Source organism: Staurois parvus, unplaced genomic scaffold (assembly GCF_062004578.1).
Source record: "Staurois parvus isolate SC_StPar_1 unplaced genomic scaffold, SC_StPar_1.0 ptg000104l, whole genome shotgun sequence".
NCBI classification, from domain to species: Eukaryota; Metazoa; Chordata; class Amphibia; order Anura; family Ranidae; genus Staurois; species Staurois parvus.
Window position 1 is genome coordinate 6,963,510 of NW_028317900.1, and position 25,384 is coordinate 6,988,893.

Sequence of the window (25,384 nt, forward strand, 5' to 3'; positions counted from 1 at the left end):
TCAGTTTGTATCTATTATATTATCTATCTATCTATCTATCTATCTATCTGTATTGTTTATATGTTTATAATATCAGATAGTATGGATATTCTATCTAGCTACAGTATTTGCCAAAATATTTATATGTTTATAATATTAGATATTATAAACATTCTATCTATCTATCTATCTATCTATCTATCTATCTATCTATCTATCTACCTAATATTAAGATATTAAATGAGATATTATAAATTATATACTGACAATACATACATTTTTATTGTACATATCTTTTTATTAACCAATTGGTTACACGTAGTGACTTATTTTAGGTGTAATTTTAGCCTAAATCTTTTTACTAGTTTTGGATAGTTGGCAACGGTTAAACCCCTGTGAAGATTTTTCAGTTTGGTCCCATTGGGGAGTTTTTTTCTTCACTTTCTGCCTGATGAAACAAAAGGTGATGGGAAAGCAGGGAATAGCTCCACTTACGCTGGCCATAGATGGATTGAAATTTGGCAGGTTCAGCGGAGCCAACGGACTACAGCCACTAATCAGTATATTCTTATTGCAGAGATTCCCCGCTGTCAGAATTCAATGGGGGGGATTTACTATAACTGGTGCACTCAGAATCTGGTGCAGCTGTGCATGGTAGCCAATCAGTTTCTAACTTCAACTTGTTCAATTAAGCTTTGGCAATAAAACCTGGAAGCTGATTAATTTCTATTCAGAGGTGCACCAGATTTTGCACTCTCAAGTTTTAGTAAATAACCTATAAATAAATAATGTCTCATTGATAAGGATTCCTCTATTTACCCCAATTATGTGGATGAAGGAATAATTCAGCTGACTGATTGAATAAAATGAAATGATCCATCTATGGCTAGCTTTAGCAGTCAATGAAATAGCTTCCCCCATTCCAAGATTTTCAATTTTTCTAGTGACAATCATAATATATTGGATTTTCCTTCATTTTGTGTACCAATGAGAAGGGTAACCAGGACAAATACCCACTGAGGACACAGACAGCAACACAAACTGAGATAGGCTCTAACCCTTAGCCACTTTATTTGGAACTAGGAAAAAATTAGATACTGTAGTAAGGCTTTGCAAAGAGCAACAATGAAGCTTGAATTGAAGTGTAGTAATAATCTATAACAACCAATCAGAGTTTACATAACAAACATATCATACTATCCTGCTCTGTGCAATGGTTTTGTACAGAGAAGCCCAGATCCTATGGTCCCCCACTGGTGCTCGGGATCCTCCTCTTCTCTGTGTGCATGGTGACACATGTGCGGGCTTAATCCCGAGCCGGGCTCTGTGTGTCCAGTGAGGAGGGAAAGGCAGAGAAGTACCATTGTTTTTAGGCACAGCACTGGGTTGTGATCAGACTAAAGTAAGTATTTTTTTTTTGGGGGGGGGGGTAGGAGGGGAGAGATAAGTACAGAAGGTTTTTTACCTTAATGCAGAGAATATAGGAACATTTTATCCGTGCGTCTGTAGGGAGAGGGCACCACATCCCTAATAGCAATACCAGAAAGTAGAAATTGTTTTGTGGGATTTTAAAGGTGCCATAACACAAGAAGAGAAATCCATGTACATAAAATTTCATATTTATTACAGATTTCAAAATTAAAAATATCTATTTTTAAAATAGTTACAAAGTTTCCATCCACATAGTGGTATGTATGAAGCCATTTTTTGTAGTCACTTAATCTCTACATGTTTTGCCACTATCTTGGCTTCCTCAGGAGATAATTTGAGTGCTACACAAGTTAGATCTCTATGAAATACAAAAAGACAAAAATGAGTCCTAAAATACATTATTTTATTACACAGTATTGCAATCAGAAAATATCTCCCTTAAGCAAAACATACTGATAAGTGATATAGACAGGGGCGGACTGACAAATCATAGGGCCCCCGGGCAATAGGGGATCATGGGGCCCCTGTGCCCTCGCCCACACCCAAAAAAGCCTATGAAACAGCCAATGAAAGGTACCAGGGGCATCTCATGGGGCCCCCTACTGACCCCACGCCCTCGGGCAGTGCCCGAGTGCTCAAATGGTCAGTCCGCCCCTGTATATAGAACAATATATAATACAGTTAAAATCTCATGGACATAGCAGAGGGCTTCAGAGCAAAAACAAGTGAAACCAATTTTACTAAGCTCTGGAGAAAATACACTTGCAAGAAGTAAGTATAGTAATTATCTATAGAGAAATTCACAATAGTTTCAATCGCTTCCACTCCCTGACAAAAAAGGCGGTTCTAGCGAGCCGTAGGAGAGACATATGGGTCCCGAACGACTTCCAAAAGAGATTTACTAGATGTAAATATAAAATATTGCAGCATACATGAACTATACAACTCAAATAACAATATATAATGTGGTTAATCAGAATCATATGCACCTACCCAATATATAAATAGGTAGGTATCTTCCACCAAGGATGAATTACTGATAAGTGATCTATAGGAATATCCCACCGACATCTATAAACAGATGCACAAATATAGATAGATTAAAAAATAGTAGCAAACCAACAAGTCAATAGGGAGAAAATGCCAAGCAATTATTTAGGGCTGGTCTTTACATACCTGATTAATGGAAATTGTAAGAGATGTCCACCGGCAGACTATGTGCAACTCCATAATGGCTGCCAACAGGTTACCCTTTTATGTCCCTCCTGCCCCACCATCATCTGACATAACTGGCGGGATGCAGAAGTGTAATCACATCAACTTGCACATAGGATGATACCAGTGTGAGATGATGTCAGGGGCATGCATGGCGGAATGCCATCATACTGGTAAACAGCCTCTCAGGTGGGTAAAGCATTTAGAGTGAGCGTCTTAGGATGTTTAATATTAAGAAATTCCCATGTAGATTTATCAATAATACCACGATTGTTGGTCAAATTTAGTTTTCTGTAGTCACTGATCATCTCTTCTATGCAGGAAGTAGATTTTTTTTATACCATTCGTTATTGTTTAAGATGTCAGCACCATCTACTCATGCTGTGCACAGTTCATAACCACAATGTTATCAGATGGTTTTATTACAATTTGTTTATTTTGTTGTAAAGAAAAATATGCTGGTCTGCAGGTGGACATTTTGTGGGACAAGGTGCTTTAGGGGGAGCCTTCCTACCCCAAAGCCCCCCCCATGTTGAGGGCATGTGGCTTGATATGGTTTTGGGGGATTGCTAGCTCCCTCATTTTTCTGGCCTGCATGCTCGGTTAAAGATCTGGTATGGATTTGGAGGGGACCCCATACCATTTTTTTATTTCAGCATGGGGTTCCCCTCAAAATCCATACCAGACCCCAAAAGTCTAGTATGGATTGGGGGGGGGGGGGCCACACTATGCTTTTTCTAAAATTTTCACAGCCAGAAATTATTTTGTTTACATTTATACAGCTCATGAGTCATCCATTGTTAAGGATGCAGTGGCCTGCTTGTTGGTCCACTCCTTGACAACCAGCTATTCTCTGGTTGTTAAGGATGCTGGATGCTGCCGCTGTGAAAAATAATATGCTAGAAACTGTCTCTTAGCAGCAGTTAGCAGCGTTTAGGATAAAAAAAATAAAAAAAATGTTTTTTTTCTGCTCCTAGAAGTTGAAGCTTTAAAAACACTTCTAGACTTAAGTAGTTTGCATGGGCACATAGGATAACACTATTTTTCTAGGGGCAGAAAAAAACACTCATAAATAGCTTCTAGGTGCTTATTTTTACGCTAGTGGTCATGAAGCATACGGTTTCTTTGCAAAGTGAAATTTTACCAATTTTACTAAGCTCTGTAGAAAATACACTTGTAAAGTGAACAGCCTATTTGCCTTTAGTAAATCAGCCCCATGCACAATATTCCACAATTAACACCATATGATTTTGTTGATGGTTTATTTGTGACTGTGATAAACCACTATTGAAATAATAGCATCCATTTTGTCAGAGTAACATGTTACTACTACAGCCAGGACAGACTTTACACAGTACTGGTTTTTGTGCACTTGACGTTGCAATGTAGGGTGCATTGAGCTGAAGGATGAGTGTGCGGTGGAAGGCATCACTGTTGAATCAAACTTCATTGTGTGTAAAGGCTAGATGTGGCCATAACTTCACATGGGCATCGTACTATTATATACTTTCTTTTGTGCTATAGTCCTCAAAAAAACATACTACAATTGACATACTAACTATATGCTATTCATATAGCAAATTATATGCTTGCATTACAAAGTGAAATTTAGTAAATAAGGTGAACCTATTCATATACAAGAGAGATTTTTACAATGTGCAATTTTACTAATACATGAATGATTGACTGAGGTGAATGCAGCTTTATCTTTTTTTAATAATATTTACTTTTGCAATGTGAACATATCATTTTTAATGTAAACACTTTGTATAGCCAAAACCCTTTTCAGTTTTTTTCAGTTTTGAATAGAGGAGGAAAACTCCTGACAGTGTTTGCTGTCTTTGAACCATTGGGGAAATTTCCCTTCACTTTCTTGTTCCATAGCTGCAACAGGTAGCTGGAGGCAATCTCTCAAAGAAAAGGGAACCCCCTCCTAGACAGTTGTTCCTGGAATTGGTGCCCCATTGGCAGATTTCCCCTTACCTCTTGTTCTGGCCACAATTCTAATAGTTTGGATAGCCTTTCACTTTCTTTCTCAGTGATATTGGTCATGGCGAATCTTCCCAATGGGAATCTCTTGACAGAAGGTTCAACCCTTTCTCCTGCTCTAGCCAAACCTTAAAAAAAAATTTGCCAAGAGATGTACTTTAAGTGAACAGTATCTACTTGTTTGATAAATCAACCCTCGTTGAGACAGGGTCATTTACTAAAACTGTTTAACAAAGTTTAACTGAAGAAGCTGATGTTAGAAGCTGATTGGCTACCATGCAGGGGTTTACCTACAGGGGTCACAGGGGTAGCAATTGTGACCCTTGTGGATCCCCTGTATGCCTGGATAGGAGCAGCAGGGGTGACTGCATGTAGAAGAATTGATCTCCTTCTTTACCTTCTGCAGCTGATGAATGCCTGTTTCTCCTCCTCTCCCTCCTGCAAGCATTCAGCGGCTGCAGGAGGAAAAGGAAGAGATCGATTTCTCTATATGCATAGCTTTTTCCTGCTACCCCCCCTGTGCTCTCTGCACTCTGTGCTCTCCACCCCCACAAGCTCTCTGCCCCCTGTGCTCTTCGCCTCTTTGCTCTCTGGGCTTCTGTGCTCCCTGCCCCATGCTTTCCAGCCACCTGTGCTCTCTGGCCCCCTGCGCTCTCTGCTCCTGTGCTTTTCAACCCCCCGTACTCTCTGTTCCGTGCTCTCCAGCCCCCCTTGCTCTACGGCCCCCTGTGCTCTCCATTCCCATGCTCTCTCCTGGCCCCCCTCCCCCAAAGCTCTGCCAGGTTCCCCCCTCTCCTGCTGGCTGCTTAGGGGGATGCATCAGGGGGGAGAGCAAGGAAGGGGCCAGTAATGGTGTAATTTACTGGCCCCTTCCTTTTCTGAATGGACAGTCAGTGATTGCATAACTGAAACAGAGTAAACTGTGTTTATTATGCTTCAGTTTATGAATGTACAGGGAGCTCTGTACAGAGCTATTCCTGACCATACATTCTGTACAGCTGAGGATGCAAAGAGGCAGATTGAGGGCTGTGTCCTCAATCTCCTTTCTTAGTCTCAAAGGTGGAACATCATATGTTTGTTTAGACCCCTAATATTTCACCAAAGCCCCCCAACGGGGCTCCTTAAATAAATTGTAAAAATGATGTAAAAAAATAAATAATAAATAAAAACCACTGGCAAAACTACCAGGGTCATAAAGGTCACACTTGTGACCAGGCCCTGGCATTTGGCCACCGGGCTAGGAGGGATGAGCCCCAGCCTGGGGTCAGGGGGGCCCTTCATGGTTTCTTGCACAGAGACCCTGAAGGTTCTAGTTACTTCACTGCTACCATGCACAGCTGCACCAGATTCTGAGTGCACCAGTTTTAGTAAATCTCTCTCAGCAATTAAGAACTGAGTGTGTAGCCTTTCCTTTTTCTGGGTGACCTACCAATGAAGTTATGCCAGTAAAGCTGATATGTCAGGTATCGTATCGATTTTAGAGTTTAGTATTGTTAGATGTGTACAAAGTTCAGTCTTACTAAAAATGCAGCACCTGCCTGTGTGATCATTATTTGTCAGGCACAGCTTATGTTTTAAATGGCTTCTAGTAAGACATCCATCATGATCAAGTCTCAGAATCCTGTCTGACAACTGTTTTTAAAAGCTACAAGCTGCTATTATGTTGTCCAATATTTAATGGCCACCATATATTGTTGGTCTATATTTGACTCTTAGTAATGCACTTGGTCAGTCCAGCCAATCAGAACTCAGGGGCACAAATGTATAAAGGTGTCTAGCCTTGTTAACCACATTTTAGTCTCTCCTGCAAAACAAAAAAAAATATTATATATATATATATATATATATACACACACAGTGCTCAGCAGCATAACTAAGTACACCCCAACAGATTTGTCAGAAAACCTTTACTTTCCTTTCAGAATCAACATTTTCTATGGGACACTATACTACAAAATACTCCCACAAATGCATGCCATTAAATAAAGATTTGTTAATTTGCACACACAAAAAAGTATAAAAGCTTTTTTAAAGCTAAATTTTGGACAATAAAATCCTTATTAACAAGAGTTCAACTACAGGTGAGTCTAATTATTCACTAACCATTTTACACCTGCGCTATAGCCGAAAGACGGCTATATCACAGTTGTCCAGTTCTGGGAGGGCGTCATATGACATCCCGCCAGAACACACCCCCAGCAGCGGGCACCCGGTGCTATCAGTGATCGCTGTGTCCTACAGACACAACTGATCACATCACTAAGTAAAAGGCCAATCACAGCGGCCTTTTACCACATGAATAGGCTGCGTCCAATGACACAGCATATCACAAAGTAAATACAGTTGTCAGTTATTGGCAGCACTTTCCTCACGCTGTCACAGCATGAGGAAAGTACTGCTGATAACCGGAAAATGTCATAGAGCAGATCTGCATGGTTAATCAGGGCACTGATGATCAGTGCTGCCCAGCTGTGCCACCCATCAGTGCCCAGCAGTGCCACCCATCAGTGCTACCCACCAGTGCTGCCCAGCAGTGCCCACCATCAGTGCCGCTCATCATTGGCACCTCTCAGTGGCATCAATTAGTGCCGCCCATCAGTGCCCATCATTGCTGCATATCAGTGCCTCCTCATCGATGCCCACCAGTTATGCCTCATCAGTGCTGCCTATCAGTGCTGCCTATCAGTGAAGCCTTGTCACAGCACATCAGTGAAGGAGAAAAATTACCTTTTGCAAAATGTTATAATAGAAACAAAGAAAAAAATTTTTTCAAATTTTTTGCTCTTTTTCTTGTTTATAGTGCAAAAAAAATTAAATCCCCAGTGATGATTAACTACCACCAAAAGAAAGCTCTATTTGTGCGACATAAATGACAAAAATTTCACATGGGTACAGTGTTGCATGACCGCGCAATTGTCATTCAAAGTGCAACAGCACTGAAAACTGAAAATTGGCCTGGGCAGGAAAGGGGTCAAAGTGCACGTTAGGCAAGTGGTTAAACAGATGTCCAGCAGCCAGTTTATTACAAAAGGGCGTTACTTAACAAAGAAAACCCCTTCCCATTTCATGCTGTCAGCAATGGCACCACATGGAAGACAAATGTCACAAGGCCTGAGAAGAAAAACAATTTCTTTACACAAGAAAGATGACGGCTACAAGATCAGAAAAGCTTTAATTATCAGTCAGAATACTGTAGCAAAAATGATACAAAATTTTAATAAAGATGGAACTGCAACCTTCTCACAGAGTTGTCCAGGCCATCCACAGACGTTAACACCTCGACAGGAGCATCTTCTGATGAGAAGGGTTGAAGAAATTTGTCATGCAAGTTCACTGCAGTTAGCTAAAGAAGTAGAAAGCCAAACTGGGGTGAATGTTTCCCATGACACAATACGGTGTACGCTGCAGAGGGATGGCATGCATGGGTGTCGTCCGTGAAGGAAGCCTCTCCTAAAGCCCATACACAAAAAAGCCCACCTAGAATTTGCAAGGGCCCATGCTGAAAAAAAAGAAGACTACTGGAGTGATGAGACCAAGATAAATGTTTTTGGAACTGATGGTCTCAAAACTGTATGGTGTCACAAAGGTGAGGAGTACAAAGAAAAATGCATGGTACCTACAGTGAAACATGGTGGTGGCAGTGTCCTTCTGTGGGGCTTCATGCGTGCTGCTGGTGTCGGGGAGCTGAATTTCATTGATGGCATAATGAATTATCAGATCTACTGCTCCATATGTAGGTGCCCTTGGTCGTCATGCACTTTTCCAACATGACAGTGATCCAAAACACACATCTAAGGCCACTGTTGCATTTCCGAAGAAGAACAGGGTGAAAGTGATTCAGTGTCCAAGTATGTCTCCTGATCTGAACCCAATCGAACACCTATGGGGAATTCTGAAGCGACAAGTTGAGCATCACTCTCCATCCAGCATCCAGGCTCTAGAAGAGATCATTCTTGAAGAATGGAAAAAGATAGATGTTGCAATATGTCGCAAACTTGTTCATTCCATGCCTAGAAGACTTGGTGCTGTCCTTACAAATCATGGAGGTCATACAAAATACTAGATGGAATAGTTTTTGTTGTGGGGTGTGTTCATTGTTGCATCAATTAATTTGAGCAACAGTGAAGATTTTGTAATCTAAGTTATATTATTAACCTTACTTTCATGTAATGAGCTAAACAAATGTTCTATAGAACTCAGTTTTGTCAAAATTTTGGAAATTGTTCTTGTGTTCATTGAGATATTGATTAAAATCTTACTTTTCAAAAGGGGTGTACTCATTTATGCTGAGCACTGTGTGTATATATCTATATATATCTATATTTATATCTATATATATATATATATAAAAATATATCTTTTTATATTTTTATTGGAAGTACTGTGCAATGCTTTAAACACACTATATTGCCAAAAGTATTGGGACACCCTCCAAATCATTGGATTCAGGTGTTCTAACCACCTCCATGGCCACAGTTGTATAGAATCAAGCACCTACAGTAGGCATGCAGACTAAAAACATTTGTGAAAGAATGGGTCGCTCTCAGGAGCTCAATGAATTCAAGAATGGTACCGTGATAGGTTGCCACCTGTGCAATCAGTCCATCAGTGAAATTTCCTTGCTACTAAATATTTCATGGTCAACTGTTAGTGGTATTCTAACAAAGTGGAAGCAACTGACAACGACAGCAGCATAGCCATGAAGTGGTAGGCCACTTAAAATGACAGAACGGGGTCAGTGCATGCTGAAACGCACAGTGTGGAGAAGTCACCAGCTAAAGACCTGCAAACTTCATGTGGCCTCCAGATTAGCACAAAAACAGTACGTAGAGAGCTTCATGGAATAGGTTTCCATGGTCAGGCAGCTGTATCCAAGCCTTACATCACCAAGTGCACTGCAAAGCATCGGATGCAGTGGTGTAAAGCACGTCACCACTGGACTCTAGAGCAGGAGAGTCGTGTTCTCTGAAGTGACGAATCACGCTTCTCTGTCTGTCCATCCAATGAATGTGTCTGGGTTTGGCGGTTGCCAGGAGAACTGTACTTGCCTGACTGCATTGTGCCATGTGTAAAGTTTGGTGGAGGGGGGTTATGGTGTGAGGTTGTTTTTTAGGGGTTGGGCTTGACCCCTTAATTCCAGTGAAGGGAACTCTTAAAGTGTTACTAAACCCACAACAGTAAAATCAGTCTGTATATGCAGTAAACCATGCTTGTTATACTCACAGTGGAACCTAACGGGTTAATTCTCTGCATTGTGTAAAAATGCTGTTTGATCCTGACTTCTCTGATCCTCCCCTTCTTCAAGTGTCTCCCTCTTATCTTTTGAGAAGACATATCATGTGCAGTCACTCCGCACATGCTCAGTTTGGTGTTTATTGCTAGAGAGGTTTTTTTTTTCTTAGGAGAGTGTATGTGATCAGCACAGGGCCAATCAGCACTGTCCAGACAGTCAGGGGTTCTGCATCTTCTTACAGCAAAGTGAAAAATCCTCCTACAAGCTTTAACCAGTGCTTGGCTGGACACTGATAGAAGTCACTGATCTAACTGGTGATGAGAAAAGGTATTTAGCAGTTTATATTTACTAAAATATTTGCACTTCCATGTCCTGTGTACTGTGGGAGACTGCATATAGTGAATGCAGGGTCCTGGGTTTAGCAGCACTTTAAGGCATCAGCATACCTCAATATTTTGGACAATTTCATGCTGCCAGCTGTGTGGGAACAGTTTGGGGATGGCCCCTTCCTGTTCCAACATGGCTGCACATCAGTTGCACAAAGCAAGGTCCATAAAGAGATGAACAACTTTGGGGTGGAAGAACTTGACTGGCCTGCACAGAGTCCTGACCTCAACACCTTTGGGATAAATTAGAGCGGAGACTGCGAGCCAGGTCTTCTCTCTGACATCAGTGCCCGACCTCACAAATGCGCTTCTGGAAGAATGGTCAAACCTTCCCATAGACACCCTCCTAACCCTTGTGGACAGCCTTCCCAGAAGAGTTGAAGCTGTTATAACTGCAAAGGGTGGGCCAACTCAATATTGAACCCTACGGACTAAGACTGGGATGCCATTGAAATTCATGTGCGTGTGAAGGCAGGCAGCCCAATACTTTGGGAAATATAGTGTATGTCAAATTCTCTATATTACTTCAAGGACTGTTGCCTTAGCCTTCTTAGCATGTTTGCAATTTTTGCCCAAAGCCATACATGTTTCTGGTTACAGAGTATCACAGCATTCTCCTATTGTCCTGTGTCTGTGATTACCATCTATGTTGTGGTCCTTGTAAAAGATTAACAAGCTGAGACATACATAAGGAATAAGTGAAGCAATTTTCATTCCTACCTCCTGCTAGTAGACACAGTTTATACATTTTCTTCAGCGTTGATAACAAAATGTAGAGGCTTTCCAAGTAGATGTATAGGACCTTGGATGTAAAAAAAGCAAGGTGATGGAAAGTATAGAAATTAGAAAAACCATGTGGCTTATTTGCGATTGGTCAGAAGTTCACTGCTCTGTTCCCTGCCAGTTTTTGGCTAACTATGGCTGTCTCTCTGATGTAAGCCCTGTCACTATGTGCTCTAGCTTTGACAAGAAGCCAAGCAGTGAGCCTATCTGACCACTAACAACATAGCGGCATGCCTTTTATGAAGATTATATAACGCTGAGTCTTGGTATCTCCCATGATATTGGAAGCTGCTTCAAATAAGAACATTGAAGGCTTCAAGTACTATTGTGGTGGACAAACCGTCTCTCTACCACGCTGCACAGCCAGGCAGGTGACACACTTCTGCTGAGCTTCAACAATGCAATTTTCAAAGTCTATTTTACAGGCATTGAGTTTTGTCTATAGTCTCTGTTTTATTGTGTTCACAATGAAAAATTGATTTTGGTAAAAGCTTTTTTTTTTAATTAATTAAATATACAATATCATATTTTACATTTACATTTTCAGCCATCAACCAAACCCCCAGGTTTAATTTTCCATGGCTTCCATTATAGCATATGACAGCAACTTTATAAGTTTGCATGCATAGATTCTTGACATAGCATAATATAAGCAGCATTTCTTAATCATTAAAGTAGTAATATTGAACCCAAAAACAAAAACTGTATTGTAGCTTACAAATTCATAACTGTTGTGGCTGCATTCGTTTTCTCTTTAAGACTTGTTTCTCTTATTTTCACCTGGTGATCCAGCAGGTAAGTCTGTTATTGTTCAAACTCATTTAACAGACCAATTTGTATAGCAAAATTGACAGCCGAGGGTTGAGACAAACCATTGACAACACCGAGAGGTGAGCTTACAATTGTCGTCTTTTATTCATTTATTTAAAACCTTTATTCTAAAAGGAAAACAGTCTGTAGCTGTAACTGTTTGGTGTTAGCTGGAGTTCAGATTTGATTTGTTAGTCATATAAATCTGCTAGTGCATCCAGCACTGAGCAAACCATTGGCGCTTTATAAATACTGTATAATAATAATAATAATCTAACACTTCCCTTTCCCCTGTGTAACAGTGCTACTGTTTTACTACTTGAGCTCTGGAAGGTTTTACGCTCTTCATGATCAGGTCATTTTTTTTGCTATTCAGCACTGCACTACTTTTACTGGCAATTACTCAGTCATGCAACATTGTACCCAAATTAAATTTATTTAATTGTTTTCACAATGACCACTAGGTTTTTTTTATCAAAAAAAGACTGAAAATTAAAAAAAAACCCAATATGTTTTACTTTCTGTTATAAATCATATTCAATTAAAAAATCTAATTTCTTTATAATTTTAGGCCAAAATGTATTCTGCTATATGTCTTTGGTCAAAAAAAAATGCCAATAAGTGTACATTAGTTGGTTTGTGTGAAAGTTATAGTGTCTACAACTATGGTATACTGTATATATTTGAAAATTGATCAGTCCTGATGTACTGATGCCCAGTCTCATTTCTTGAGGCCCTAAAATGCAAGGATGACACAATTACCACCCAAATGACCCCTTTTTGGAAAATTAGGTATTTCATAAGAGGCATGGTGAGTTTTTGGAAGTTGTCATTTTTTTGTCACAATTTTTTGGAAAATGAAAAAATTAAATAAAATCTGTTTTTTTTCCCACACTTTTTGTGTGTCACTAATCACATAATGAAATAATTATTTTTAATTTTATTTTATATTTTATAAAAAATTTTTTACATCCTCTTTTTTACCTCCTGTCATCAGACTAGCTCAGTGTAACCATAGTTACGCCGTATTACTGGGGGGGGGGGGGGAAATAAGGGATTTTTTGTATAGATAACTGTATAAGTAATAGATTTAGCTGCCATGGATGGGTTTCCCATTCATGAACAGCTTGCCTTTGATTGTGATCTGTGATTGACTAAGCTAATCACATTGTACAGGTAGCCAGGTACCAAGTGATTGCTGTGGGCCAATCAAGGATAACAACAGTAAGCAAGCTGTTCATGAATGGAAAGTAATTTATGACAGGTTGTTTACATTGTTATCATGTGATCGTTGTGACCAATTATAGCAATTAAATGATACTCAGATAACCAGACCAGGCTCAATCACATATACATGCTGTAGACATGACTATATACACATGACTGAGCCTGCACGTGCCACCCTGTTGCAGTTTATGTACTGTGTCAATAAGTGGTTAAAAGTGTCTCCATTGCTCCTCAATCCAGAGTGGAGACACTCTAAGACAGGGAGTAAGTTACTGGCCAGATCACCAGGTGAAAACTAATTAGAAAAAAAGCTGCAATATATTATAATTGAGCTTTTAGGTTTAACCGGTTCCGCACCACCCTATAGCAGAAATACTGCTACAGGGCAGCACGGGTGCACAAAATCACATATATATATACATGAGTTTGCAGTTCCAGGTAGGGGGCCCTACCCACGTTGCCATTCGTGGCCTCGGCTGTCAATCACCAGGTCCCGGCCGGTGATTACTTGCCGGCACCCAGTGATGGCCGAGTATCTCCGGCCGGGTGAGAGACCTGTGTATAAACAACACAGATCTCTCCCCTGTCAGCCCCTGCAGAGCCATACAAAGCAGTGCGCTTACAGTAAACAACACACACAGCCAACATAGTGAAACAGCCCACAGTTAACCCTTTGATTGCCCCATATGCTAACCCCATCCTGCCCAGTGCCACTGATCACTGTATTGGTGTCACTGGGGATGTCAGTGACACCAAGTCAGTTCGCCCCAGTGTCAGAATTCCAGCCACAGTCCTGAAGTCCTGCTGTAAGTCGCTGACCGCCGCCATTACTTGTAAAAAAAAATTCCAGTATCTATACCGCCATTTGTAAACGCTATAACTTTTGTGTAAACCAGGAGCAGACTGACCATTCGAGCACTCGGGCACCGCCCGAGGGCCCGGAGTCAGTAGGGGGCCCCATGAAATGCCCCTGGTACCTTTTATAGGCTTTTTTGGGTGTGTTTTGAGTGTGGGCAAGGACACAGGGGCCCCATGATCCCCTATTGCCCGGGGGCCCCATGAGTTGTCAGTCCGCCCCTGATGTAAACCGATTAATTTACACGTACTGGGTTTTTTTTTTAGCAAAGACATGTAGCAGAATACATTTTGGCCTAAATTTATGACAAAATTTGATTTTTTTACTGGACGTGTTTAATAGCAAAAAGTCGAAAATATTGTGTTTTTTTCTCAAAATTGTTGGTCTTTTTTTATATAGCGCAAAAAATAAACAGTGCACAGGAGATCAAATACCACCAAAAGAAAGCTCTATTTGTGGGAAAAAAAGTATGTTAATTTTATTTGGGTGCAGCGTTGCATGACCGCACAATTGTCAGTTAAAGTAATGCAGTGCCATATCACAAAAAATGGTCTGTTCAGGAAGGGGGGTAAATTCTCAGGATGGCAAATGATTAACAGCGCTTTAAGAGTGGAGTAAGTAGATCAAAACGTCTGCACTATAGACCTTACATTTTGATCCTTTTTTATGCTTGTTGTTTTTTTACAGGTGAACCACTTTCTTACCTGTAATGCTATAAATAAAGTTGTTGAAGTGGCCGGAGATGTGTTCCACAAACCAATGCATGTGCTTTAGTACACAGTATTGTGAAACCATATAAAAAGGCAAACATATTACAACTACAGAATTCATATTGTTGTTTAATGGTGTCACTTAGATGAGTCTTTTTCTTTACCTATAGATTACTACCCAGGGCCTTGACATTTAAAAAGCAGTTCTACCACTAATTGAACTGACAATTGTATGCTTCCTTTACCTATTGTCAGAGCTGACCTCCCACACCTTAGAGTGATTTTGGTTTATGTTAATTGGCTCCCAAGGGAATTCTCCATGATGAGTGAACTTCACAGAGGGAAACAGGAAGATCACTTCAAGACAAGACATTGGTTGTCACTGGGACAGGAAGCTATGGGATGCAATGAGCCACTGGCCACTGTTTACCTCCTGGAACTCAAGGATGATCTGGTCCTTTATCTCCGCCTTCTCTTGTCCTCTTAGTGGTTCAGGCAGTCATCCTGTGCTAAGGACAGGGTACATGAACCATCTTCTGGAAGATATTTAGCTCTGCAGCACATTGCTGACATCAATCTACACCAAGGTTGTAGCTGGCTTGATGCACTAATCGAGTGGCCAAGCAGGTTTTGGTTTGTCTGAAGTTGACAGGTATTCTTGTGACTGCTCCTTCAGTTACATCTTGGCTCGTTTGTGACACCTACTTCTGAACCTGTTTCTGGGTTGTCTTCTGACCACTGCTTTGTTTGACTGCTGTTAGTTATGATGAAGCAGTAGCCATGGAGAAAGATGGATGGCGTGATCTCATGCTGAGACTAAAGAGATCAACAAAGCTCAAGTATAGTCCAAATTCTGTTTAAACCAATGTAAATAAAACCATTAGCAACTCTTGGAATCTTGCAACTTTACCACAGTGAACCTGGAATTGATGGTAATGGTTTCATTATACTGTACATAAATCACATGACTTTAAAATATCATGGAGGTGGTGATATCCTCAAAGTTTGTGTCAGCTATCGAACAGGGGCTGAGTGTGACTTTAATTGGGATTGTCTCTTTAAGAAAAACACCAAACAAAGCTCATATATGTAGGATAAAAACCATCTTAATTAGTATCAGCCCAACCTTACATGGATAGGCTGGAGGTTAGATAAAAATCAATGGAAACAAATACATGCATCATCATAAATAGAAGATTAAACCCCAAGTCTTTTTTCTATCCCATTCACAGCCTAGATACAAGAAACATCAAACTGCTCTGAAATAAGGCCATAATCATAGGCACATTGGATATATACCATTTACATACAGTTCATATACATATTACACTTTCCATCAAAGAGAGCTATGGTAGGATGGCAGTGTCTCAACATGTTTCGTGAGATAGCTTCATCAGGAGAGGGAGTATTCAATAATTATATCCTGTTAGGCACCAGGCTACAGCCACCAAATGGCCCTCATCATAATGCAGGGGAAAGAAAAGAAAGTCCAAGCAATGACCCCAAATCCCTAAAGTGGCCAACTAAGGAAAATCCAAATTAGTTCCAAGTACCAGTATATGTAAGAAGCCAGTCCCTCCATGGGAAAGCTTGCAAGGTGCACAAAATAAGCACCTATAGAGCCAGTGGAAAGATAGATAGCGTGTAGTTTATCCACAACCATACAAATACATAGGTTTTGTTGGATATACACTTTAATTGTATTCTCTAACTAAACTTGTCTCTGGCCTGCCTTGATCTCTGACTCTGGATCTCTGACCACAACTCTGCTTTACAATTTGTCATTCGACTATTTGAGTGTCAACTGTTGCCAGTAAAACATTCCAGAAGACCACAGCCTAAGAGTTCCCCGAAAAGCAAATCCATTCCCACCATTAGGGGCTCTGGTGAAAAATAGACACTTTTAGAGCCTGGGCAGGTGATTTACTAAAGGCAGATAAGCACTTCATAAGGGAATGTGGTAATACTTCATTTTGCAAAGAAGACCCAATTAGTTGCAAGGAAAAAAAAAAAAAAATATCCTTGTTGATTGCACATGATGGGATGATGGAAGTCAGCAGAGTTTTTCCTCATTTACTAAGCTCTGGGGAACTTCGTTACAGGGGCAGACTGACTATTTGGAAACTCGGGCACTGCCAGAGGGCCCGGGTCAGTAGGGGCCCCATGAGATGCCCCTGGTACCTTTTTCATAGGCTTTTTTGAGTTTGGGCAAGGACACAAGGGCCCCATGCTGTTGTCAGTCTGCCCCTGCTTCTCTAGCAACATCTCTAGCAGCGTAAACAGCCTTTTTAGCAAATCAACCCCAGTGTCTCAGAAAGAACACTTTGGTGACACAGCAGGGTTGATTTATTAAAAACAGTTGCTCCAAAGCTTAGTAAATGAGCAGAAGCTCTGATGACTTCCTCCAATCATGTGCAAGCAAAAATGTTTTTTTTTTTAATTTACGTTGCATTTGATTGGGTATTCTTTGCACAGAGAAGCTTAGCCTCAGTTACTAAGCTCTGGAGCAACTGCACTTGCAGAGGGCAGGGGGAGATTTACTAAAACTGGTGTTCTCAGAATCTGGTGTACCTGTGCATGGTAGCCAATCAGCTTCTAACTTCAGCTTGTTCAATTACGTTTTGGCAATAAAACCTGGAAGCTGATTTGTTTCTATGCAGAGCTGCACCAGATTTTGCACTCTCTAGTTTTAGTGAATCCCCCCCCCCCCCAGTCTATTTGCCTTTAGTAAATCAAAACCAGTGGGTCAATAATGCATGGCAATGGAAATTTCTCCCAGCAATAAAAACCTGACAGAGTATAAAACCCTTTCATGCACCTCCCATTTTTTTTTAAATTGTATGGCATTACGCTTAACATTTGGGCTCCTTGAAAACTGTTACAAAAAAAAAAAGTTGACTGCATTGATGTTAAACCACAAACAGGCACCTAAACACACTCCCCACAACCTCACTAACACCCCCTTCCCTCTCTCTGACCACAACCTGATTACCTTCTCTATCTCCTCGTCCTCCAACGCCTACCCCTCCAAATGTCATACTACTACCAGCCGTAACCTCCGCAACCTTAACCCTGCCTCCCTCCACTCTGCAGCTGATCAACTCCACGACCGCATCCTCCCCCTGTCCTGCCCCGACTTGGCTTTGACCGCCTACAACAATGCACTCTCAACAGCCCTTGACTCACTAGTGCCTTTAACCACACGCAACATCAGACCCCGACCGCTCCAGCCTTGGCAGACTGATCACACCAAAACCCTCAAACGACAAAGTCGTGCCCTGGAGCGACTATGGCGCAAAACCAAATCCCAACAAGCCTTCACCCGCTATAAATCTGCCTTCCGCACCTACACCTCCTCCCTCCATGCTGCCAAACAGGCCTACTTCTTGACCCTCATCAAGGCCCTCTCCTCCAATCCTCACCGACTCTTCTCTGCCTTCAACTCTCTACTCTCTCCACCCCCACCTCCACCCAGCACCTCACTCACTGCCCTTGAGATTGCCAATCACTTCAAAAACAAAATTGACACAATTCGCAAGGACATTGCCGCAACTCACACACCCTCTCAACCCGTCCCCTCTCACACAGCTACCCCCTTATCCCCCCTCCCCCTCAACATAACCCGCAGGGACTTCGCCGCTGCTCAAACTCTCTCCAACCCCCTTCACCCTCACTCAGCTACCCCCTCATCACCCCTCTCCCACAGCCCCACCACTGCTCTGACCTCCTCTTCCACCCCACCCTACATTCCTCATACTGAAGCTCCCCCCACACTCCACACCTTTGACCTTACTACCATCGAGGAAGTCTCCAAGATCCTCTCTGATGCCCGCCTCACCACCTGCCCCCTCGACCCTATCCCCTCACAACTCCTACGACCTTCCTCCTCCTCCATCCTACGCTCCCTCACCCACATCTTCAATCTCTCCCTCTCCTCAGGCACTTTCCCCTCCCCTCTGAAACATGCACACATTCCCACCATACTTAAAAAGCCCTCCCTGGACCCCAATGACCCGAACAACCTCAGACCCATCTCCCTGCTCCCATTTACATCTAAACTCCTCGAGCGCCTAGTCTACACCCGCCTATGCTCTCACCTCAACGACAACAACCTCCTCGATCCCCTACAGTCCGGCTTCCGTCCCCTACACTCCACCGAAACTGCCTTACTCAAACTCTCCAACGACCTGCTAACCGCCAAAGCTAATGGCCACTATTCAGTGCTCCTACTCCTTGACCTCTCTGCGGCCTTCGACACAGTCGACCACCCCCTCCTCCTCAAAAAACTACACTCCCTCGGCCTCAGAGATTCTGCTCTCTCCTGGCTCTCATCCTACCTGTCACAACGCTCCTTCAGCATTACCTATAATGCTACCACCTCCCCCTCACTCCCCCTCTCTGTTGGGGTCCCTCAAGGCTCTGTCCTCGGGCCCCTTCTCTTTTCCATCTATACCTCCTCCCTTGGCCAAGTCATACACTCTCACGGCTTCAACTACCACCTCTATGCTGACGACACACAAATCTATCTCTCAACCCCCCACCTCACCCCCTTGGTCTCAGCCCGAATCACACACCTACTGAGCGACATATCAGACTGGATGTCGCTCCACTTCCTTAAATTGAACCTCTCCAAAACCGAGTTTCTTGTCTTCCCCCCAGCCCGGACACCACCCCCCATTGATTTCTCCGTCACATCCAACAACGCTACCATCAAACCCGCCCTGCAGGCCAGAGTACTGGGTGTCATTCTGGACTCCAACCTATCCTTCCAGCCCCAAGTCCAATCTTTAACAAACTTGTGCAGACTCCACCTCCGCAACATCGCCAAAATCCGCACGTTCCTAACCCCAGAAACCACTAAACAGCTCATCCACTCCCTCATCATATCACGACTCGACTACAGCAACTCCCTCCTCACTGGCCTGCCTCGCCGCTGGCTATCCCCGCTTCAGTCCATCCTGAATACGGCTGCCAGACTCATTCACCTTTCCAACCGCTCTGTCTCCGCCACCCCCCTCTGCCAATCCCTCCACTGGCTTCCGATTGCGCAACGGATCAAATTCAAAATCCTAACGCTGACTTACAAAGCTGTCCACCATACTGCCCTGTACTACATCTCTGACCTAATATCCAAGTACCGCCCAGCACGCACACTCCGCTCCTCACAAGACCTCCTTCTCTCTAGTTCCCTGGTCTCCTCCTCCCATGCCCGCCTCCAGGACTTCTCCAGGGTGTCACCCATCCTCTGGAACTCCCTGCCCCAACCCATCAGATTATCACCTACTCTCCTCTCCTTTAGGCGCACCCTGAAAACCCATCTCTTCAGGGAAGCCTACCCCACCCCCTGCTAACTTGCCGACCTCCTCCACTCTTCCTACCACTCCATCCCCCACAGCTATCTCCTCCTGTGCCACCATCCCCTCCCTCCTAGATTGTAAGCTCGAAAGAGCAGGGCCCTCGATCCCCTCATGTTTTGCATTGTATTGGTATTGTTCTGTCACATGTTCTGTCCCCCTTTGTAATGTACAGCACTGAGCGAACTATTGGCGCTTTATAAATACTGTATAATAATAATAATAATAATAATAATAAACACGTGCACATGCAATATATTGCAGATATACACATCACTACATACTCACTAATCAGTATAAATACTTTTGGATTCAATTCTACAAAATATAAGTTTTTCCTTTCTAAAGTAGAATTATTTTACTGCTCACGGTATACATACATGTATCAATATTATGTTTTCATTGTAACAAGGACTAAATGGGATGGAGTCTAAGCCACTTTTACAATGCTGTTATGGCCACCCAGTCTCATGAATCTCCTTTAAAATAAATGTGTGTTCTCCATGCAATGACCTGCTAATTCTTTATCATTTAATCCTTGCATAAAAAAGGTTTACATAAGAAGGTGCCCTGAGTCCTTTACATCCAAAGGCCCCATGTATTTTACCCAGAACATTTCCTTGCTTAGCTGGATCTATTCAAACACAACATATTGTGACAGTTAGTTTGAGTCGATTTTTCTTTGCTGATAAGGAAAAAAAATATTTTGCAGTACAAAGTAATCTTCTAGCCTGGGCTGCCCCTAGGCACAAGCCTACTGTGCCTAATGGTAAATCCTACCCTGTTTGGCATCATGTTTTTTTTTTATCTAGTTTGGTGGGGTTTTATTCTGTTGATGTCCCTCCACAAAGCCGTATAATTGAATAATCCCCAGATGAAAGTATAATGTGACAGATAATCAAAGAATGAGTATTCTTGTTTGCTTTATTAGGAACTGATGTTTTGGGGCTAGAGGAAAGGGTCCTAAAAATGACATGAAAGTAGCTGAACGACTAAAATTTGTAATTTAAGAAAAGAAGGGAGAACCTTCTTAATAAAGGCCCGGGGAATTATTGTTGGGGAAAAAAAAACGAGGTGAAAAAAAAAAGCGCCTCTGACAGTTCCGTCTCCTAAACGAGAGATGACAGCACCCTCATTAAAAGAATTAATAGCGGGCTCAGCAATGTTAACCTCTTCAGTGCTTGAGGCTGGCAATATGTGCTCTGAATATTTGCTGATGCCGCTCTTCCCGAAGTGATGTGTGTGCATGTAGAAGGCGTGTAGCAAAGAGTATAAATACATACGTTCTTTACAAGGGGCCTAGCTGCAGAATGAAACCCTACCGCCTTGCTGTGCTATACCAAATCCTTGTTCAGCAGAGAGCTCCTGTCTGTAGATGATCACACATACTTTTCAGCAAAAGCACTGACTGCTCATAAACATTTGAAAACAGTGCTGACAGTGTGTCAGATACGCCGCAATATACCTCTGCAATTGCATAGCCAAGGATGCAGCTTTCATGAATCATATAGTTGATGTCATCCTACAGACACATACAGGATACAGCCAGACTATATAGTAAATGATGGGAATGGATACATCACATAGAATGTGCTGCATAGAAATGCCTGCAGTGGTCTTGTCAAGGAATATATGTGTGACTAATCTTTATTCTGCTATCTGAGTGGTGCCACTAATGGGCCTTATGTATAAAAATATTTTTGGAAGATCTGCTTTGTGACCTATGGCAAACAACCAGTTTCCAACTGTCGTTTTTGAGGGACATAATTATATTTATATGTACACAATATTTTTTTTGGTGTATATTATGGTCTTCTCTTCTTCACAATTCCATCAATTTAGCTCAACTTGCTATCTTCTTAAAGTCATGATAATTTTCTTCTAAAATTGTTCACGTTACAAATATAAATATTGTGTACAGTACATGTGTAATTCTTTAAGTATATCAAAAGGGGTTTTTTTTTGCTTTGGTTAGAGTGGAGAGGGATTAGAGCCTCTGTCGGGTTTTATTGCTGTCTTTGCCCGTTAGGGAGATTCACTCCTCTTGTTATCCTGTTTACCATTATCATTAATAGTGAAAGAAGAAGAAAATCCCAAATTTTGGGTTCTCACCAGAGCAAGAATTTAACAGAAAACGTCCAATGGGGACCTTAGTTCTTGTGACAACCAGGGATTCCTCTGCATTGAAAGCATTTCCTCCCACTTCCTATTTTGGTTAAAGAACAAGAAAAAACAATAATAGATAAACATATACATATACCAGTCCCAAAAATATAGACCCAGTGCTGGTGCTGGGATATCATCTTAGGAGTATAGGAGAGTATAGGATCATAGTATTGGAAACCACCGGCATTTTGGGAATTACCCCGGATAAGCGTGAATGACCATTCTAGAAATAGATGGTCATTGATTAGTGGTGAGTGTCAGTCCACGTGGGGTACTTTTGTCAAGCACAGTGGAACACTTTTTTGAAGATAATATATTGAGCACCAGCACCTGGTCTATATTTCTGGGACTGTTATATGTATATGTTTATCTATTATTATTTTTTCTTATATTTTTAATCATGCGCAGTCTCATTGTTTTCTATATTATTTGTGTTAAATTACACAAGTGGAGGACTGCAGCAATAGGTTTCTCTGGATATCACTTATATTTAAAAAAAAAAAAAGCCACACATCCAATAGCGCATAAGCACTTTGTTTATTAAAGAACAAGAAAAGAGGGGAAATATCCACATTGGGAGACAGAAAAAAATGACAATCATCATGACCCCCATTCTCTATCCAAAACGAAAAAAAAAAGTTTTGCCTTTAGTGTTACTTTAATTTCATGCATGGAATGGACAGTTAAAGTATATGTAAACCCTCGATACAAATGGAGAAACAGAAAAAGGGCGCACCGACCTAGTGGATTATCGTTTAAAATAATTTATTGAAGAAACAAAATAGGTATCATACTCACAATGGACATAATAACACAGGCATGTCAAATCTTTGGTTGGCTCTGAGGAAGAGGTTGTGTCCTCGAAACGCGTTAGCCAGTTGGTCATCCAGGGTTCCATCGTATGGATTCAGATGTTGTTTGGATCATACATCTTGTTCAGTTTGACATGCCTGTGTTATTATGTCCATTGTGAGTATGATACCTATTTTATTTCTTCAATAAATTATTTTAAACGATAATGCACTAGGTCGGTGCGCCCTTTTTCTGTTTCTCCATTTGTATCCAGTGTATTTGGACCACTCCGGTCTGTTGAGGGCAGCAAGCAGTGCATATTCCAGAAAATTCCAGAACATTCCTATTGGGTCTACTGAGTCCTTTCCTAGCGCAGGAGTAAAGTGTTTGTTGCGTTGGATATGTAAACCCTCACCTTGTAAAACAACCCATATAGTTTAAAATAGAAATGGAAGGTAAAACATTTGTGTATAGATATAGAAAAAAATTATAAATATTTTTTTCCCTTTTTTTTATAAGAAGTGATCACATACTCTCTGTTCTCAGCTGCACACAGAGGTGTAGAAGGAGAAACAGCAGGACACTGATCTTCCTGAATGGCTGTGTAGGCGGGGTGCGGGTGGGGTTTAATCTTTGGAGGAAAACATGGTAGTCAATCAGCTTCTAACTTCAGCTCGTTCAATTAAGCTTTAACAAAAAACATGGAAGCTGAATGGTTTCTATGCAGAGCTGCACAAGATTTTGGACTCTCCATTTTCAGTAAATCAACTCCACTGAGTTTCCAGAGTAGTTAGAGAACTGACCACACTGTACTCTCATGCCTAGTGTGGTCAATTTTTTATGGGAATGCAAAGGGATTTGCAGGAACACCAGGAATTGCACACAAAGGAAGCAATACAAAGAGAACAGGATACTTTTTCATTCAAGTACATAGTCCAACAAGCACATATCAGGAATATAAAATGTTGAGTTTACATATTCTTTAAAGCTGAACTCAAGGAGGATATAGAAGATACAATTAATGCTGATATTTAATAATTTATACATTATAAAAAGTATTATTTGTAAATGCAAGCAGTCTAACTGGTGTCAGCCTCTCGCAGAACTCAAGTGTGAGAAGAAGAAGCACAAGGAGCCAATCAGTTCATGTGCTGACAAGGAGCATGCTGTTAAGAGGACAAAGCAGAATGACAGTGAGATGAGCTCATCACTGTATGGCTTCTTCCAGGACTACCTGAGCACAGAAGAAGCGGGTTGAATTATTCTGGTCATCAGACTGAGGACATCTTGCAGCAGTAAAGAAATATGGGGGATGGAGAAGGCAGCTCTGGATCGAAGCTGAATATTTAAGAAAAAAATATTTTTTTATTGTGTCTTTCAATTTACTATTAATTTTTATCTTGTTATTTTTTGGAGTTTTGTTTATTTCCACATATTTTTTTTGCTTTATCTCCTGAAGTGTTAATTTATCACCAACCTTTAATGGCTTCTTTCACGATTTCCTGAACAACACCTTACTGAAACACAAAGTTGACACCAGTCTAACACTGCTATTTTAATGAGTGTGGTAATCTTTCTGAATTGACTTTTACTTTTATCATCATGCCCATGAAAATAGTGCTGGATATTTGGAAGGTATAGGTCAGAGGCACTGAATCTACAAATAAATCAAATCTCACTTTGTGGAGCAAAGACTTGATTACATGGGCAGCACAGTGGCAAAGTAGTTAGCACTTCTGCCTGGCAGCACTAGGGTCTTCGGTTCAAATTCCAACCACGGCACTACGTGCCTGGAGTTTGCATGTTCTTCCTGTGTCTGTGTGCGGTTCCTCTGACGTTCCAAAGACATGCTGGCAGGGTAAATGCTCCTGTCTAAATTGGCAATGTGAGTTATCGCCCTTTGATTGTAAGCCCCTTGAAGGTAGGGACTGATGTGAATGTACAATATCAGGGGCGGACTGACAACTCATGGGGCCCCCGGGCAATAGGGGATCATGGGGCCCCTGTGTCCTTGCCCAAACTCAAAAAAGCCTATGAAAAAGGTACCAGGGGCATCTCATGGGGCCCCCTACTGACCCCGGGCCCTCGGTCAGTGCCCGAGTTTCCAAATGGTCAGTCCGCCCCTGTACAATATATATGTAAAGAGCTCTGTAAATTGATGGTGTTATATAAGTACCTGTAATAAATACATTATGGAGTACAATGACCCTAGTTAGGCTGTTCAGAAAGACATCTTTGAGGGACTTTAGAAAAATGAAGGCAATATAGGAAAGAGAACAGCAATCCAAAAATTGATAGTCCAAGTATATTTATTTAATTATACAATTCTGTAAAGGCAAGACAATGTTTTTTCTATGTTGATGAGGGTCCTATTTCATCAGGGGTAGAGATGCGAAGGCCTGGGGAAAAAAATTAAAAAAACGTTTTTCCCTTTTTTTTCCAAATCCGTTTTT